Raw genomic sequence first — 17,727 nt, 5'->3', positions numbered from 1 at the left:
GCAAAAATAATTGTCCACAGTTAATGCAGCCATATAATTGGAATTTACCCTTTGAGGCAAATGAAAAATTCTATGCAAGCAAAGACCCAAAATAGATAAATTAAAACTTTTGGTAAAAAAGAAAAAAAGAAAAAGAAAAAGACTCATATAAACCAGCAGGGAAAAAAAAAAATCAATGCATGCTCGTAATATGTTAATCATTTGTTTGCTCCCACATTAAAGAACAAAGTATATACTGAGGGGGAAAAGATTCTTATGGTTATTGAGTCTCTTGGGTTCTCTAAAAAAAATTCGAACTAGGAACCAAAGTAAATAACACAAACTTTGCATCTATAGTGAAACTATTTAATTCCCTCACTATTAAGTTCTAACATGGAAATGGCATTCTACATAAGGTTTCTGTAGGAAGAAAACCACATATCAAGTGGATCTGAGTCATCATCAGATTTCAATCATCTTCCCACAACACTTTGATTTAGAAGTTAAACATAACCTTCAGTTATGTGTTTTGATCTTAGAGTGAGACTGCCATGCCACATTAAAAGATGTGGGAAGAAATTAATTCTCTTCTGCTAAACTTATCTTTGCAAAGCTTGTATTTTGCTACAATAAGTACAATGCAGTCACTTAAATAAAAACAGGCTATGAATAATGATAAAACATTGAAATATGTGATGTCAGTTTTCAAAGAAAAATTCTGGTTTTCTTTTATTCGTATTAAAAATATCTTTTTCATTGATTTAATGTTTTCACTAACACTAGCATCCTCAAATAACGTTTTGTAAAAACTCAAAGCTGAAAACTGAGCACACTCTATCACACCACACTAAATAATACTGTTAAATAAATACAAGATGATTACGTCATAAGGGGCAAAAATGATCATAAAACGATCATAAGCCCAGTTGCTGCAAGCCTGGTATTACTAAATCAAGTAATTAAATGATTCATTATCTTTTTAAGTGGAAAACTTTGCTCAATATGTTGCATCTAGATACATTTGGCTTTCTACTTTACGATTTGTTTGAAAAATATATGAAGCATGCAATTATATTTTGGTTAAAATGAACAGGCAGAACTTTTACTTTTCTTCCATTAAGAGCTGTTCTAAACTTCAAAACGTATAACCAAATTATTATTCCTATTAATGTTTGACTGCGTGTTGTCTTCTGAGTTGAGGAGTATTTCCTTGGTCTTAAAGTTGCTCCATTTCTCTCTAAGCTGTCCATGTATTTTATAAATGTACCATTACCCTAGCTATGAGTGCAATGTGAGTTCATTTCCAAATCACACAGCCAAGACTCATTCTTCTAAGGGTAACAAAAGAACAGCCATTATTTTCCACTAGGTAAATACTATCATGCCATACGCTAATTTATTTTTCCAATTTTTCCCAATTTATTCCAATTCATCCAATATGATGAATTTCAAATCATCTTCAAGTCTCAGTAACATAGTACCACATATACAGATAATAAATAATGTTGACCATCTTTTCCAGTTCCTCACACCTGCCATGCTCCTTCCTGCCATGGGGCCTTTGTGTACTATGCAATTCTTTCTGCCTAGAATGTTCCTCCTTTCCTTTTGTGCCTCCTTAACTTCTCCTCCATTCTATCTCAGCTTCAGTTTCACCACCTCAGGAAGTACTCCACGCCCTCCTGATCACATCGAATTTCCCTCTCATAAGGTCTAAGCTCTAAGTCCTTCTCCTTTGTAGCACTTGACACAGTTGAAACTGTATGTTTGCTCGTCTTCCTCAACATCTGTTTTATCTGCTTGTTACACTTTTTATCCCCTGATATACCCTAGTGTCAAACACACAGAGCTAATAACTATTAATTGATTGACTGAATTAAGATTTGTACCTCTCAACTGATGTATTTTCTTCAGCTTCTATTCTTCATGACCACTATTAAAAATATTTGAACATTTTTGCTTACATAGAAGCAGATTGATAACCTCATTTAATACATCACATTTATATAGCATCTCCTATGTGGAATTAGAATAATTTATACTGAAAACTGGAAGTTGAATGGATTTTGGGATCAGAAAGATCAGGGTTGGAATTCTAGCTTGGTCCTTGGATGCTGTGTGACTCCAGACTGATTACTTAACCCCTCAGAACTGTTTCTTTGCCCCACCCATAACTGAGAAAAAAAATTTTCATTTGTAGGATGGTTATGATCATGAGATGTGGCACTATACATGAATGCTGGGTACATAGTATCACTGGGAACACGGCCTACTGCTTGTATGCTTGCTTCCATTTTAAGGCATAAAGTGGAAGTTCTAACATTTAGTAAGGCTATTAAGTGAATAGTGTAATCCCTACATTTACCATGAAGATCTCACTTTCCAAAGCTAATAATTAGCAACTTCTAACAGACAATGCCTCATTTATCCTGTAACAATAATCACCAAATGAAGAATAAATTTACAGTGTTAAAAAAATTAAGAAGTTTCTCTTACGTATCAGCTACGGAAGAGCTTCAGGCAGCAAAAGTGGAAATAACTAGGGAAATATATCAATTTTCCCAATGACCACCGCTGCTGAAAACTCCACATTAATGCTTCTAGTCCTACTTTAATATCTTTCCCCAAGGACAAAAAGAGATGAAATGTATGTCAGAAATATAATAAGGCTAAAAAGGAACTCGTTTTCAAAACCCCTGCAATTAGTTTAATAAGTGGGCCTAACCTGCCATTATCCCTGACATAAATCATTTTATTTACACAGTTCCAGAATTTAGGAGACACATGCCTTTATACAATTGTATTGCATTATAAACAATTTAATAAATATGAGGGAAGCACAGTTTCCCTGTCATAGCTCTCCATGGTATATTTTGTCTTGGACACTTTTCGCACTGCAGCTAAAACAGCATTCTCTATTCCTATGCCAAAATAAACTCCAAATGGTCTAAATATGTGAAGAACCTTGTGCTATCCAACCCTACCACAGCTTTTAATCTTTCCACATCATATTAGGTAATTAAATCAGGATTCTATCACGTCTCTGTTTTTCTAATTTTTCACAACAGTGCAGCCACCATGTTTTATTTCAAAGGCCTCCTGGAGACATGGCAGGGCTCGCCACAAAGGTAAAGCTTGTACTCTTTTACCACAAAGGAAGAGCTACTATTTAGCATCACAGATTGTGTTCTGTTCCCCAGTTATAACCTCTCAGTAAGCACATGCAGCTGGATTTTTGTTGTTGTTACTGAACAAAGCAAGTTGAGCACTATACAACATCAACATCAGTGAAACAAAAAAGTCTTCAAAGCAAGCTAGGGTAGAAGTGGAAGATGTTGCTATTATACATTTTCATCTCATTATGACAAAAATAGCTGAATTCCCGGGCATCTCATGATCCGTTCATTATATTCCTCATCTTTAATATATCATGTTTCATATTTAAAATGGAAATGCTCTAAAAATATTTTTCTCTTATGCCTATATGTGTTGAACACATTTTTCACTCTTACTGATACATGTGTGTGTGTGTGCACACACGTGTGCACAGCACATGGAGAAACACACTTGAGTCTTTCAAAATGTGTAAATAAAACAGAGTACATTTTAAGACATCTGAGTTGTCTCGAGTATTATCACCAGTAAATAATCACAATATTATTAAGATCGTGGTGTGAATGCCTAAAAGGACACTTTCAGTAAAAGCTTTATTTTACTCTGCATTCAGGTATTATGTTAAATGATTGAAAATTATGTCCTTGAAGATAATTTGCTTTTTTCACTATTTATTTTCCAATTCATTTAACATTTAAAGATGACCTTGAAATGGGAAAAAATACCATTGACCCCCCGCCAATGTTTCTGTTGTACATTAAAGAGAAAATGCCAGATAAATCGTCTGTTATTTAAATGGAATGTCATTTATTTTTATCTCTAAACATTACACATTTAGAAAGTTTACATAGAAACCTTACATGCTAAAATATGTGATGTTCAAAATGCCATAAAAGTATGTCTCAAAAACACATATGATATTGCTATTGTATGTGGCTCAACATGGAACTCAGTGATTCATCAATTTTTCTATTTCTTTTCATCTCTTTTACAGCATCCTAATCAACCTAATTAAGGCTTTGTTCATCTGAAACCTCTGATGACAATTTGTTTAACTCTATCCCACTGTGGTCTTCTTATAAGGAGAATTAAATCTGATCTTCTGACAGAAATCATTAAATGATCCCAACTGGCCCCAATTAAGCCACATGGCTCATGGGCTTCCATACAGTCAGGTGCCAAGTTCTCCGTTTCATTTACACATTGTTCTTTACCTAGGTTTATTTTCTTAAATCAAGTTAAGCATGTGTCTTATCAAGTGGAACTAAATTTCCTTATGTACATTAGCTCAAGACATAGTGCATCAATTGACTTTGCAGTCACACGGAAGTAACACATAGGACTTCTGAAGCCATTCTCTATAGCTGCAGAGGGACTAGTGAAAAAGAATCTTTACATTTATTTACTCATCCTAAAATTGACCCACATGTACATTCTCAAAATAATACATGTGTTTAAACAGTTCTGGCTAACATAAATCAATGAGAACTTTTCATTTGGCCTGTTTATAATGATCTTTTAATAGAATATTATCTGCATTTAGAAGTTGGGCTTAATATTCCTTTTTTTAAACACTTGAAATTATCTCCTTACCTCCCTCTAAAAGAGCAGTGCCAAAGTAAGACTTCTGAAGTTAACCTTTCTTACCCTTAATTTCTGCTCTAATTTTTTCACATGTGCTCAATTGTAAGTTCTGTAATGATGTTCCCAGGCCTTCCTACAAGCGCAGGTAGCCTCAGGATTTAGAGCTCATTGATTGTGTGCTACTCCAGGGAAATGACTGATTAAAAACAGTCTCATGAGGAGGAGTAGCTCCTATTCACATCTGGCTCTTCTTATTCTAAAGTCTAATACCTATATGAAAATGTGACCCATAGATTTAGATTTTGAACGACTGCAGCAGTTTATCTAGAATCCTTTACTTTAGATGTCAAAGCAGAAACAGTTAAATTAATCCCACTATGACTGGTGTCTGACACAGGCTCTGAAGGCTTTATTCAATTACTCTGACTACTTTCTTGTGAATATAAACAAATACACTGCATTTTTATATCTATTTTACTTATGGCTATCACTGATCATCTGTTGGTATTTGATGCAGGCTATCTGTCACAGTTCCCATAGCAGATGGATTAGAACATATCTGTTCATCGTAATCATACATTAAAAACTGACGTTAGAATCGAGAATTGGAATGCATGCTGTGCATCTTATAGGACATTGGCCTTGACAGGACATGTAATTGTTTTTATTACTCGACCAACAGATGTAACTGCAAAGAAAAAAGAAAATACAATGGAATTTTTAACATAGTGATGTATTTGGAAACACCTAGAAAAACCATTATGTGCATTTCCTTTATGATAACTAAATATATACCTGACCATCTATTCACTTAATAACTGTATTCCCCTCAAAAGAGGAAAAATCAAAATATTTGTTACAAAATGCTGATGATATAGAAAATACTTACCAGCCTTACAACTGATTGACTTTTTAAAATGTGCAATAAATGTACTAAAATTTTAGTAAAGCAAAACAGACGCTAGACGTTCAATTATGAAATATTTCTCATGTATTATAGTAATCTCCAATAAGATTTGATGTTAATTTTAGAGCATGCTTCTGCTAAAAAGGGCAAACCCTGCAACAGATTTAGTACAAAGAAGCTGAAAATATCCTGTGGAAAAAAAAAATCTGTAGCGAAATCAGCCAGCCCAAATCCTGCCATTACTCAGCACTGTAGTGACGTGCGGATGTTTGTAGTGGTTTGAGGAGCCAGCAGGGGTGGAAACTCTACGTACTCGACTCCAACATGATTGCAATTGAACCTCATCAAAGTAAGAGCTCATAATTTGTCACAGAAAACAGCCAATTAACATATGTTAGAAAAAGGCTTCATAAAGATAATATATGATTAAAGACCCAGTGCAGCTGCTGAAAATCAAAACTATGCATTTAAAAAAGAAATCTCAGCCCGAGCTTCCGTATGGTTAAACTGATAATGGCTACTATGATTTTTTTTTTTTAAGTAGAAAAATATAATTATAGTGCTTCTTATAAGTTTGGGTTATGGCAAGACAGAACCGGGTACTGTGGCACTATTTACTATGCCTTACTTAGTTCTATAAATAGTTGAAGCCCTTGCCAAAACTCTGTAGTTACTTTGTTATAGTGCTATTTTAAAACACAGACCTTCATTGTGAGCTAAATGGCCTTCAGGATGCACTTTGTAGTTATAGCATTCCTCTCAAAACTATATCCTCCCTTTATCTGTGCAAAACTCCAGACAAGAGGCCTCTCCATGACTGTCCTGCTCACTGTAAAACATGCTGGGGTTGTGTAACACCCTATTCGAATACTTCAGAACTTCTGTCGGGGTGGTGGGCAGGAAGGGTGACAGCTAATTGTCAGAAATGAGATGAAGGCACACACATGGAGTTCAGATCCTCTAACAGGATGTAGTCCACGCTACCTGCCATGGCTTTGGAGCAGACCAATTACATGTAACATATTTGGTGTATTCTGATTGTAGATTTTAGGTCGGACTACATGGGAATGAAACCCTGGCTAAATCACTGTAACAGGCTAAAATCATGATGCTTAATATCACAGGTATGGATGATAAAATTCAGCCATTAGTCACAGAGACGTGAAGTTGTCAAGCATGATGCCACGTGCCAGGGACATCACTGAAAACAAAACAGAATGTCCTGGTCTTCATGAAGCTTACATTCTAAGGGGGAAAAGGGCGACACACAAATGCACCAATACGATGATTTTAGATACAGAAGTGCTATAGAGAAATAACCCAGTAGAATGGACAAAGAGGTGATGAAGTGAAGAAGGGCAGAGGTGGGCATCTATTGGGATGGTTTATAGGGAAGGGTTGTTATTTGAGGAGATGACATTTGAGGAAAGCCCTAATTCATGATGGAGTCAGGAATTATTTGGAGGATGAATACTCAGTCACTGCGCCTGATTCTGGTGGTATACACCTGGCCACGTCACAGTTTTCTAAACCCCCGTCTCTTACACTATAGAATGGGAATAGTAACAACATATACATTCTATTATGAGGTTGTGAGGCTCAAATAAAAGACAAAAATGGCCAGATGCGGTGGCTCATGCCTGTAATCCCAGCACTTTGGGAGGCTGAGGTGGGCAGATCACAAGCTCAGGAGTTTGAGAGAGCCTGGCCAATATGGTGAAACCCCACCTCTACTAAAACTACAAAAGTTAGCCGGGTGTGGTTGGTGGAGGGCGCTTGTCGTCCCAGCTGCTCAGGAGGCTAGGGCAGGAGAATTGCTTGAACCTGGGAGGTGGAGGTTGCAGTGAGCCGAGATCGCACCAGTGCACTCCGGCCTGAACAACAGAACGAGACTCAGTTTCAAAAAATATAAAAAATAAAAAGATAAAACCATACTCAATTGTAAATATTCAGATGGATACAACTCAATTTCATATTCATTGTGTAAACTTGTTTCCTTCACTTTGAAATTATATAATTTTATAAAATATATAAATTCTTTGAAGCTCTAGGAATATAGCGTAATGCAAAATATTTCTAAATTGATATCAATGGAGTCCAAAAGCATATCTTTGGACTCAATTGATATCATGAAATGTGGGTTTTTCATGATGGCGATGGCCACTAGTTGAAAGAGCTCTTTTCATTTCACAGTGCTAACTATGGATAACACCACGAAGAGTCTGATAAATACAATGCAAAATGTCTGCAAGTGTAAAATACGGAATTATATAAAAATCACACCTTTTTAAATTTGAGAAATAAACAATCTTAAAACTGTACTAATGTAACTTGTCAATGGGTAGGTCAATTTATTTCCCCTCTCAAAGGACCCAACTCTCAAGTAATCAGTAGAGCTTTGATTAAGATGTCAGCAATATTTGAAAATCCGTGTCTCATGCTATTGGAAATATTCACGTATCTTTGGACATCCCCACCTATGGAGTAAGCTATGTAGCCTCAAGCCAAAGAGATTCATTTCCAACTTGGAATGAAAAAATTGAATTATCTAGTACTTTAAATCAAAGAGTTTTTAAGAAGAAAAAATATAGGCCTGGCACGGTGGCTCACGCCGGTAATCCCAGCACTTTGGGAGGCCCAGACCAGCCTAGCCAACATGGTGAAACCCCCATCTCTACTAAAAATACAAAAAGTTAGCCAGGTGTGGTGGTGGGTGCCTGTAATCCCAGCTGCTGTGGAGGCTGAGGCGGGAGAATTGCTTTAACCCAGGAGGCAGAGGTTGCAATGAGCTGGGGTCACACCATCGCACTCCAGCCTGGGCAAAAAGAGCGAAACTCCGTCTTAAAAAAAAATAAATTTAAGGATTATAAATTCTAATAAATAGGACAACAGTTTCTCACTTTAATTTTAAAGGTTGTGAAATAGAAATGTCTAAGGACAAGCGATAGTATTTTAAGGAGAGAGTTTAAAATTTCCTATGATATTTTCAGTTCTCCCTACTTTGCCATTTTTTTGGAGGAAGTTGTAAATAAATTTGATTGTTTATTCCAAACCATTTTTTGTAATTTCTTGTTTGGTGAACATAATCTATCAGTTTTAAAATAGGGTCAGTTATGTAATTTACTATGAAGCCTAAATGAACAATTAATCAATTTTCATTTACAAGCAATCAAATACCCTATAAAATAAACATAAATTTGGAAATTTTTAAAAAACCAAACCATATATATTTTTCTTTTCTAAATGTATCATGGAATAATTATAACAAAAAAATGCATTTGATTTTCTTCTCAGTGTTAACCAATATTTCACATTGCATTCTCACCTCCCTCCCTGTCTATCTAGTAAGATGACCTCTGGGGTACATTTGCTTCACCATCCAAAACCCAGTCATGACTGCATACAAACCAGGCATGGAAATATGAGTTTCTCCTCTCTACTTGCAGCATTCCCCACTCCATTTTTTCATTTCATCACCTTTCTTTATCTCTTTTTCCACATGTTTGGAACTGAGAGGATATGGAAAATGAAACTGTCAAAGAGCTAGGAATAGAGGTGTTCTCAGACAAGCAAAATGCTTCCTCCATGCAATCCAGGCAGGGCAAGGACAGGCACGCTGCAGAGGGATGCTGCCCGAGGCCAGAGTGAGCTGAGACGGTTTCTAGGCCGAAGGCCTAGCAGGAGGCTCCTTATCTCAGCATGTCTACACATTCTGTCCCAGGCTGTTTTCAAGGATAGCCCAAGTCATCCTCGGCAGATAACACTAAATGGAAAGTATTACAGTACTTCCCCTATAAAAAAGACCATGCACTATAGATCAGAAACTACTAAAATGGATCCTATTTTAGCCTCATTCTGTCAAACCTAGACTCTAAGGGAAGGCATTCTTGGGTGGAGGCAAGCTCACAACCTTCCTTTCCTTAGAGATCCCAAAGTGCCTAAATTAGCATTCCTCAAAGTGGATTCCAGAGATTACTGGTTCCTAAGGATTTTAACAAGCTGTTCCTCAAACAAAAAAAAAAAAAAAAGGCAGGAAATCTTTGGAAGACTGATTTATTTGCTATAGGACTTTTCATATTCTTTTACATGCTGAATGCCAGAATCTGGAGTATTTCCCAATATATTTCAGATATCCTTTGGAAATGCTAGCTTAAAGAGAATAACAAGCTTCTTCCCTCTGAACACTGAATACACTGCAGTGCTGAAGCACCTCAGAACAATACTTGGCTCAGTGCTTGGCACAAGGAAAATATAATATATTGCTGAAGACACGATAAAACAATGGAATTTTTTTTTTTAAGTTTTACCAAAAAAGTGCAAACACAAGATCAGGAGCAGAAAACTGCTGTTCACTTGAAGTAAAAGTATTCATAAATTATTTTGTCATTAAAGAGTGAAATTTGTTTCCAAAGCCCAAAATGCTAATAAGCACAAAGCAATACTGCATAGCTAAAGTAAAGCTCCATTTTGGGCCAGACTCTCAGTTGGGTTGAATAGCTGAGTATCTTTGGCCCAGTCAACTCCTTTAAGTCTCATTTTCCTCAGACATAAGAAGGGAGCTGGTCCAATTTCTATGACCCTTGTCAAGTTCCTAAATGGTATGCATTCAATAAAGGAAAAAAACAAAACAAAACAAAAAAACGAAGGTTGGAATGATTCTCACAAGGGTATCATCCCAGAACAATAAGCTTACAAAGATGTTATTGTCTGGATAAATACAATTGTTTTTTCCACATTTTTAAATGTTGAAAGATACGTTCGCCTCAGCCTCAAGCAATATAAACAGTTAAGACCAAGGTTACATTATGCACTTTGGACCACTAAGCATATTTAGAAGTTTAATACATACATAATAGCTAGGAAAATACTAAGGTATTAAAAGCTTTACATATATTAACTCTAATCCTCAAAACAGCCTATGAGGGAGGAACAATTTCCATTTTACAGAAAAGAAGGCTAGAGAACAGAGAGGTTAAGTAACTTGCCCAAGGTCACACAGCTAATGTTAGAGCTATAATCTTAATCCATATCAATCCAGTCTCATATTCAGTACTCGCATCACATACTCTGTTACTTCTCTCTGCTGCTAAGAAATATTCAAGGGAGTACTTGAAACTTAAAATTGTATGTAGAAAATGTGATGTTCAGGATTTGGTGAAATCTACAAATTATTTTTAAAATCAGTGTTCTTCAATTCATCTAACATTCTCTTATTCTTGATGGCAAAAATGAGTTTACTTCCCCGTGCCAGCAGGGGAATAGAATGTAAGTTAGATATTTGTCTTTAATATTATAATTTACTGGATGATCATCAGGAGCTGTTTTTTGTTTACTTGTTTAGTTTTTTCTACTTTCTACAAACAAATATGGTTGTTCAGAAGGAAAACCAGGTAAATATATACTGTATAAATCAGCATATATTCTTCACAATTCCTGGAAAAAAAAAAAAAAAAAACCCAAAACAGTTGTCTTTTTGATAATGGGTCAGGAGAGTCCATTTCATTTACAATGAAGTTAAAAATTACACAGAATTCTCGTCTGAGAATTACAGATGAGAATTACACAGATATCTCATCCCCAAGGCTTGAAGCAGTCATCTTGCTTTCCTTCAAAGTACCCTGAGTAGGTTCCCAAACCACATCACACCAACTCGGGTATGACTCTGGCCATCATCCTTCCCCTCCTCCCCGTGTCACTCCTGTTCTTCCTTCTCTTTATGCTCTTCCCCTTTCTTCTCCTTATCTCCTCAAATTATGGTCTACTACAAATTCTTCTATTTACAAGGAAGTTTCCACTTCAAAATTTTATACAGCTACCTGCTTCTTCAGAATTCTTTGTGTTTGAGAGCTGTTAGTTGAATTGTGCATTTCAAGCTCTTCAGGCACATTATTTTAGAAGCAATTTATGGCTATCAGCTTTATAAGAGACACACCTAATAAAATATACTAATTGTATGAAAACAGTTGACATAATTGGCAATGTATTTGTAATTGTTGGAAAATACTACACACTATGGTGCATTATAGACATTTACATCACAATTTTTTCAGTGTTTTGTGTAGTCTTGCTCTATCAGAGCCTATAGAATGAGGAAGTAAATGTACATATTCAGCATTTGTCAGATTTTTTTCTATTTTCATAGGCAGAACACCATGTAACTATATATGTACATACATAGTACATCTATATTCATTTATATAATTATATATGTTATTGTACTAGCTGATGAGAATAGTGAGTCAGAATCGTTCAAAACTCCATAGGCAACAATGCCACATTCTATCTATCCATCCATCCATCCACCCACCCACGTACCTACCTACCTGCCTACCTACCTATATAAGACTGAGTTTAATTTAAGATGTTGGGCAGTTGATGGTGCAAAGTGAAAGCTCAAAATGGCTGCCTCTATATCCCATGCTTTCCAAGAGGACTTCTGGTAAACAGGAAATCTCTGAGATTTGTAATTCAGTAAGAAAGAATCTGTTGGCAAATACTGCCTTTCAAAGTGAAGACACCTCTAGGAGAATTTTTATATTAGTGTCCCTCATGCCTGTTTGTGAGTCCAGTAGCAAGTGTTCTGAAAAGGAAAGTGTGTGCATATTACTCTTGGATGCTAGAAAAGTGGACATTTCCATCAAGTAACTAACTAGTTCACATACCAAATTATTATTTGGTCACAAGCCTGAGGATTCTAAATTTCAAAATTACATAAAACTGTCTGCCTTTTGTATGTTATGAAATAGAAAAACAATAGATATAGCAAAACCTCTACCAAATCCCTTTGAAAAAATTAGTTAATAAGAATATTTAGTGTTTTCCTAAATGTACTATGGAGAATTCTAGAATGGACTTGAAAAATTCAACTGCCTTAAAATGGATCTTTATGAGAATGAGAAATTTTGCCATGTCAGAAAAGAGAAAAAAAAAACTTTACTTTTGGTTAGAAACACATATTTGTATTTCCATTAATCAAAGGTAACAGTAGAAATGCCGGATATAAATATTGGCAAGAGTTATGCAAGGTCATACCAGTTTTCTCTCCTTCAGATAATACGGTACCCAAATTATTTCACAAAGATTCCACCTCTCCTATTTTTAAGGCCTTCCGGAAAAGAGGCAACATAACCTTCCTCAGTATCCTATTTTGATGTTTCACAACTCTCACTCTCAGGAAATTCTTACTTATAGCTAATCCCTCACAGAATGCTTTATGTCCACTCCTCTTGTCCTTTGTACAGAGAACAACATTTGGTGATCACATCCATCATGTCATACGCTTCAAGATGTGTATTGCTTTATATCTATTCTTTTAATCTTTCCTTACGCTGGTTTTTATTTTTTCCCCATCTTTGCAGCTCAATATTTCAAATCATATTTGCCTAGATTTCTGGAGTCCAAAAATATGCATAGTCCTTGAAAAATGCTTTTGTTGTATATTTTTATCAAATAAATATTTTTATTTATCCACACACTGCATGAATTTTAAAGTAAATGTTTACCTTTTCACTTATTTCAATTTTGTAATATTTCCCTTGCCAGATTTGTTTCTAGCCAACTCTTCCACATTTTGTATTTAGAGAGTTTATTTTTTTTTCCTTGGCTTCAAGATTTCTGACCACTTCTCTAGTTTACCAAGGTTATGCTGAGTTCCTATCTTTCAAGGGACAGACCTCAAACACTCTTTATACAGGATTTGTTAGCATTTAAAATGTAATCACTAAATTATTTAATTCACTATTCCTTTAGCTACCATTAAAATCTGTGTGTGGTTTAGATGATATTTTCCCAATTTATGGATGAGGATTTCATATGAAAGAAAATCAAAAGCCTTAGAAAGTTGAAATTATACCTTTCCTTTTTCCTTCACACTTTATTAACAAAGATGAAAATTTTCTCACAGGACAAGTTATTATATGATGCTATCTTGCTTAATACTCACACCCTGAACTTTTAAAGATAAATAACACATGGATTTCATGGCGATATTTCCTTGTGCATTTTTAAGTCTGCAAATAAGAGAGTTACCAGCTGTGGTTCCCAGCGTCATCCTTCATTTAAGAAATGTTATCAGTGTGATAGTTAACTCCTACTCTTTACTCAAAAATTCTTAAGACTAGTAGCCTGTGGTCCCATAATGCCATTATGTTAAAATAATTTCTGCCATTGAAATGATCCTACGGCCTGGCGCCGTGGCTCATACCTGCACTCCCCGCACTTTGGGAGGCTGAGGCAGGTGGATCATTTGAATCTGGTTCAAGACCAGCCTGGGCAACATGGTGAGACCCTGCCTCTACAAAAAAAATTTAAAATTAAGTGGGTGTGGTGGTGCGTGCCTGGTGTACCAGCTACTAGGGAAACGGAGGCCAGAGGATCGTTTGAGCCCAGGAGTTTGAGGCTGCAGTGAGATGTGATTGCACCACTGTACCCCAGCCTGGGTGACAGAGTAAAACTTTGTCTCAAAAATACAAATTAAAAAAAAATTAAAAAATTGATCTCAGGCTTTAGTCAAGCCTTTCCAGGAGAAGTTCCATGACATTTGTCTTGTTTCTTAGTATCACTGGATTCCGTAAGTCATACATACTCGTATTACATTTCATGTATGTGACTAAAAGCATGAGTTCATTTCACTGCTTAAAAAAAGTGAAAAATAAAGCAAAGAAGCATTTCATTTATTGCTTCACTCAACAATATTCTTCTGAGTAACTACTACTTTCCAGGCACTATTATTATAGGTGATATATCAGGGAATAAAACAGACAAAAATTCATGCCTGGTAGAACTTACACACTCCTGAAGCACAAAACGGGCATTTTATTTTATCCTTTGTTGTTGCTTTTGGTTAAACTAAATAAATTCATAAAGACCATTTAATTTTGATTCGCCTTATTCAATTTTAAGTCCTCACTATTAGAACTTTTATTTCTATACTATTTTTAATTTCTCCTATTCTCATAATACATTTGAATTTCCATTCCTCAGACAGATCTTTCTTTTGTCAGCCAGATACTCCTTTTTAAGGCTTGTGATTTCAGACGAAGTGTTCTTTGACCATTTGTGCAATCCTCTAGCCTACATACCATATTTTCTAAGAATATCTTGTAATATTTACAAGTTCTTTGAAATCTGCTCTGTTAAAATTCATCTTTTCTATTGTTGAGTTCTTCAGATCTTTCATTCCTACCTGTGTTTGGGCCGTAAAATATTGAGAATCTGGCCAATCACCAGGTTTGATGAAAAACTAAACTCATTAATTAATAATATTTTCCTAGCTTGACTGAAAGAAAAAAAAATCTAGTAAAACAAGAAAGCTAACTCATTTTCATGTTTTCTGATGTTATGTATCTGGGTAATTGCTGACTGTAATATTTAGATATTTCTATTATATCAGGATATAAGCAAGTAATCAACGACTCTCTAACACATAATAAAAGATAGCAGATTAGAAACAGAGTACAAATACAGACATCAACCATATAGAAAAAAAAAAAGAGACACTACACAGTGAAAAAAATATTTCCTAAGAATGCATTCACCCAACATCAGCCACAAAATTACAGTGAATAAAGAAATGAGAAATACCGTGATAATTTCATTGTCATAATTTTAATTTTCATTAAATACGGTGAAAAAATTTGCAGGAGGAAAAAAGCGAGATAAAGGAGAAAACGCCTCCTCAGTATAGCTGTGTTGCTAGATGGCTGCCAGTAAGTCAACTTCCTAGGTAAATTTTTCATAGACTTATGAGAATCTAAATAATAATCTTTAAAAAGATGATAGTCTAGGTTGCAACATTTTCTTTTCCAGAATCTTTGAAATTAAGCATGAGTTCTATTCTGGAACAGTGAAATGTCTGGACTGGAGAGGGCTTGTGCTAATGCTGACCACAACCATCTGCCCAGGAAACATACTGCCCCTCCTTCAGTCCTGCTCTAGAAGGAGAAGGGTCTGATTGGACAGAGATCATCAGTGGCTACTGATTGGGAGCTACAAAGGACTGAGTTATTTTGGAAGATCCCGCTATACAGGAGGTGATATTTTGTCAACCGTAGCATTTTTCCTATTTCATTTTTTGGGAGAGATGAAGGACTATATAAAAACCTCTCTAGTGGTTGGGCGCGGTGGCTCACACCTGCAATCCCAGCAGTTTGGGATGCCGAGGCTGGTGGATCACAAGGTCAGGAGTTCAAGACCAGACTGTCCAACATGGTGAAACCCCATCTCTGCTAAAAATACAAAAATTAGCCGAACACGGTGGCTCATGCCTGTAATCCCAGCTACTTGGGAGGCTGAGGTAAGAGAATTGCTTGAACAGGGACCCAGGAGGTGGAGGCTGCAGTGAGCCGAGATCCTGCCTCTGCACTCCAGCCTGGGCTACAGAGCACGGCTCCTTCTAAAAAAAAAACAAAACAAACAAACAAACAAACAAAAAAAACAACAAAAAAAAACTCTCTAGTTTTTTTGCGTGTAATATTGTTTGTGTATTATTTAAATCTGGTTACAAAAAAAAGCCCTCAAAGGTGAACCAACAAATTGTTGGAGTTAAGCTAAAAAAAAAAAAAAAAAAAAAAAAATCTGTCTCTAGAATTCTATTGAGACATTGCAAAAATGAGGCAGACCAATTACTAGGCAGACAATTTATGTTACACAATTACATTTAAACTTCATTTTTCATGTGTCTGAAATTCAAGTTTTGTTGTTGTTGTTGTTTTGTTTTTTAGACAGAGTCTTGTTCTGTTGCTCAGGCTGGAGTGCAATGGTGTGGTCTTGGCTCACTGCAACCTCTGCCTCCTCAGTTCAAGAGATTCTCCCTGCCTCAGCCTCCTGGGTAGATGGGATTACAGGCACCAGCCACCATGTTGGGCTAATTTTTGTATTTTGGGTAGAGAGGGGATTTTGCCATGTTGGCCAGGCTGGTCTCAAACTCCTGACCTCAGGAGATTTGCTCACCTTGGCCTCCTAAAGTGATGAGGTTACAAGTGTGAGCCACCGCACCCGGTCTCAAGTTTCATGCCTTATTCGTATTTTTCTAAGGTTCAATTTCTCCACAACAAAGCAAGAGGTATTAACTAGGTAATATATATGTTTCTTCTATTTTTAATTAAAGATTTTGTTATCTATGATCTATTGAAACAAATATCTATGATTTACTCTAATCCAGAAAATCATCATGTTAACAGATTGTATTTCAAATTGGAAACACAGAAGAAAAAAATCTGAAGAAATAAATGTGAAAATTGGCAACAAACTCTTAATTTGTGTTTGATTGTTTCTGTGAAACAATTTTAAATCATCCTAGTAAAAGGGGTAACATGAAATGAACATGCCCAGGTATGTTATTTCTATGATTTCAATTGGACCTTAATCTCAGATAAGTTCATAGTCTCATGATTATATTTCATCTTATATTTCTGTTGAGGAAATCGAGGCATTGAAAAAATGCACAACTTGTCCAACTTTACACTGCAAGTAAGTAGCAAAACTGCATTTTGAGATAAGGGAGGCTGACTCCAGGTTCCAAGTTCTTGAAAAGTTCCAAGGAAATATTTTTATCATATTGTCTTTAAATTTTACATGTCAAAGTCCTGAATCAGTTGACAGTGACATACATATATCAAATTCAAGTACATTCAACAGAGTTTTATCTAAAAATACACCTCCAAGTTTGTTTCTCATTAGATTAAGAAAGCTGTTTTGTTTTGTTTCTGCTTGGCTTTTTTTTATCATCCTTTGAAAACTGGGAAAATATATCGCTATTTGTAGTTTTAACATAGTACACCAAAAAATACTAAGTAAATCTAACTTTTTCTCTGATTCAAATTATATTTCTTAATGTACTTCTATGTAAAGTCATTTCAAAAACAACTCTTTTCCCCATGGTTAAGATTTTAAATAGTGTTAGAGTATACCTGCAAGTATATACTTACAACTTATAAGTAGAAATACGGTATCTCTAATTTTCCACTTGGTCTATGTCTTGGTAATGTAAACATAATTAGGAACTCTGACTATATATTAATGTGACAATGAATTGGAAACGGGTGCTGCTAACGGTTCAATTTATAGAGAAATTGGTGAGAAATGCAGTACTCTGCAATTTATTGAACATGCCTTACCTAGTAAATTTCTATGCCCTTCTCAAA

General features: G+C 35.6%; 1 protein-coding gene across 23 annotated transcripts in view; it reads right to left on the bottom strand.

Annotated features, from left to right (window-relative positions):
* Nucleotides 1-17,727, bottom strand: part of MEF2C (myocyte enhancer factor 2C) — a 181,320-nt gene that overhangs the window by 107,121 nt on the left and 56,472 nt on the right. The gene's annotated exons all lie outside the window — the stretch shown is intronic.

Source organism: Sapajus apella, unplaced genomic scaffold (genome assembly GCF_009761245.1).
Source record: "Sapajus apella isolate SASKATOON/1434 unplaced genomic scaffold, GSC_monkey_1.0 scaffold1, whole genome shotgun sequence".
Classification (NCBI taxonomy): Eukaryota; Metazoa; Chordata; class Mammalia; order Primates; family Cebidae; genus Sapajus; species Sapajus apella.
Note: the sequence above shows the minus strand (reverse complement) of the source record. Positions and strands in the feature narration are given on the sequence as shown.